Raw genomic sequence first — 3,141 nt, 5'->3', positions numbered from 1 at the left:
CCCTCTCCTCACCCTCGACCTCGTGAGTGAGTTTACCCTTGTTCCACTAGAAAAGGCAATGATAAGATATCTGGGCTTCCATAGCAGCGCAAGGCTAAGAGGTATATACGCAGATACACACACACACATGCATGTTCACGTACAGAGCTCTGCTTTCACAACCTGAGCAGGGCTGTGGGCTCAGGGTTGGTGGTGGTGGTGGTGGTGGTGGGTTGGTGGCGGTGGGCTTGGGGCTGACACGTTTCTGCTAACAATCACATCACACACAGGGACCCACATTCCGACTTCCTGATGAACCCCCCCACCCTGTTTCCTACCTCACAGTGGTTCTCCTCCCCCAACAGGTCTTGGTGGAGCTGTGCAAGCAGATGAAAGTGGTCAGCAGTCTGGATTTAGAGAAACAAAGAATTATTTATGAAAATGTTTGCAAAAATACACAATGATATTAATATTAAACATATGATAACTTTAAAGTATTTAATAAATTAGGTAAGGTGTGATTTACTTTAAGTCCATATTTTAGGAATATTGCTGAATAAAGTCATTAAAATTAATACAATTCTAGTACATCTGGATCTAGTTCAATTTGACATATTAGCTGGTAAGCACATTTTTGTGTGGCTGTGTGTTATACTGTATCATGTGCTCTGCTGCCCTCTAGTGATACTTTTAAATAGTTCACCAGTAAATGCAACAAATAACAAATGCGTGGGTTTGCATGCTTAATATTTAGGGTATTTAAAGAAAGGCAATGTTTTATGCATGATTGACAAAATATATATGTTTTAGCTGTTAGTTTTATGAGTTTAGAGTTTTGGCCGAAATGACAACACAGTTTACAGATCACTAAAAACAACACAATAGAAAATACAAGAAGTATGCTACACAAAACCCTAAAACTGGAAGTGAATTTTCATTTTTAAAATTCATATATACTTAAATACATGCATGCATTTGTCAATGATGAAAACTAAAAAGAAAATTTAAAATTCTGTATTGATATCAATATAAATAATAATTAAAGGCTCGTGTTATGCTGATTTTTAGGTTCATGCCTGCATTTTGGGTCCCTACTAGAAGATGTTAACATGCTTTAATGTTAAAAAAAACCACAATATTTTTCTCACACTGTCTGCCTGAATATACCCATATTCACCTTCTGTCAGGAACACTCTGTTTTAATGTCTGTCTCTGTAAGCCCATTTCCCTTTTGGTCAGTGTTTTCAGGTCTTTTATACCTGCTCTCAGAGGGTCTGCACCATCATTGCAGCCGGGGAAATGACTGTACTGCAGCGGCACTTTAACAGCACTTTCTTTCTCTGGAGACTGTTTAACTGGAATTGCATTGCTAGGCAAAACTTGGGTTCATGTTTACTTCCTGTCGGCTGATGTCATCCACATGCAATACAAAACGTTAAAACAGGAATCAAAGCGACCCATTTATAATGTTCATGTTACAAACGGTCTGTTTAGTTTGACGTCAGAACTTCACGTAAGTCCTGATTGCTCATGTAAAGACAATGTTTTTGAATACATACTGTGTGTATTTCTCTGTGGATTGAACATTTTGATACTTTAACACAATTTGTACAGTACCTATACCTGCTTTACATTAAAAAAGGATGTGGAATCAGACTTTTCACAATATGGAACCTTAAAAACAGTAATTGTCATACTACTTTTGTATTTGTAAGTGAGTCATAGATCAATTTTTGAGGCTAGTCATACTGACATGTACTTTGGAAGTTAAATGCATGTGGCAGTACTAGTGATTATATTCCAAACTAGTACTGTTTTTTTAAAATTGTATTTTATTGCCTGTTTTATTTGTATATACCTGTGTTCACATGCATATGCAACATTTTTTTATCTTCTATTTGATTTACATAATCATATGAAATTATTGTTATTCGTGTAGGCCCCAGTAATGTAAGCTGTTGTGTAAATAAAACATCTAATTCCAGTTCAAATAAAACAAACCCAGTAAAAAAAACATAAATAAAATAAAATAAAATAAAATAAACTTAGCAACATAAAGTCTGTGCTATAAAAAGTTGTATCAACAAGTAAAAAGGAAGATCATGTCGCTGTAGGTGTAACTAAACCCTGTATACTGCATTAATCCAACATACCATGTATTCAAAAACAGGACACCACCTTGTTACATGGTATATGCATATTAGAGAGGGACTATCACAAGCCTGCAGAGAACAAACATATGTACAGAGACACTCACTACAGCCACCAACCAGGCTGAGGTAACGAGCATGGGAATCATGTGGTGTGGTCTGCTCCAGCCACGGCCACATTCACAGACCCTCGGGGGCCTGCGGGCCATCATGTCTCACTTCAGTGAGGTCAAAGCACCTTCAACTCTGACATGTTCAAATGCAAAAATTATGACTCTGTCAAATCTAGAAATTATGAATTAGGTATTTCCTTTACCTCATTTGAGTCTTTGTTATATGACCTGGTATTGGAACATCCCTGAATCCTGAACAGTTACTTTCAGGATCATAAAAGGGATGAAACACATTGTAGATAAAAAGACAAGCTCAGCTAAACTTAAAAAAAATCAGAAACTTGGAGGTAGTAACATCACATCTGTCTTTGGGCTTCCTGAATACACGTCGGGGGAAATTGGTTGGAGACTTGCGCCAAATCTGGCTCAATATGAAGCATTACTGTCTTGAATGATATAGAAAAAATGATGTTATAGAAATGTGCAAGAATGTACATTTCCTGACAGGAAAGAAAAGAATTCTACTGAATTTGTCAGACATTACTGAAAGCTTTTTAAAAAAAAGTTTTTCAAGGTGTTCTAAGATGATCAATAAATGGTTACCCCTTTGAAACCTGGACCAAAATCACTTTTCTTTGCGATGCCTTTCACAAGCCATGTCTCTTTAGTAACAGTTGGTGTGTGTTGGTGTATGTGTGCGTGTGTGTGGGTGGTAAGGGGGGGTGTTCGGGTGCCTTTGCGAATATGTGTGGGAATATCTACATGAATGTGTGTGTTTTGTTGCGTACGTATATGTGGGGGTGGGAGGGTCAGGCTGTCTGTATTTTTCTTGATTTTCTTTGATGTTTTTCATTTCTGTTATTGTTTTTAATCTCTGTTAGGCACTTTGTGTTACTCTT

Source organism: Plectropomus leopardus, chromosome 20 (assembly GCF_008729295.1).
Source record: "Plectropomus leopardus isolate mb chromosome 20, YSFRI_Pleo_2.0, whole genome shotgun sequence".
NCBI lineage: Eukaryota > Metazoa > Chordata > Actinopteri > Perciformes > Serranidae > Plectropomus > Plectropomus leopardus.
The sequence above is the reverse complement of the archived record's forward strand: the minus strand, read 5'-3'. Positions refer to the sequence as shown.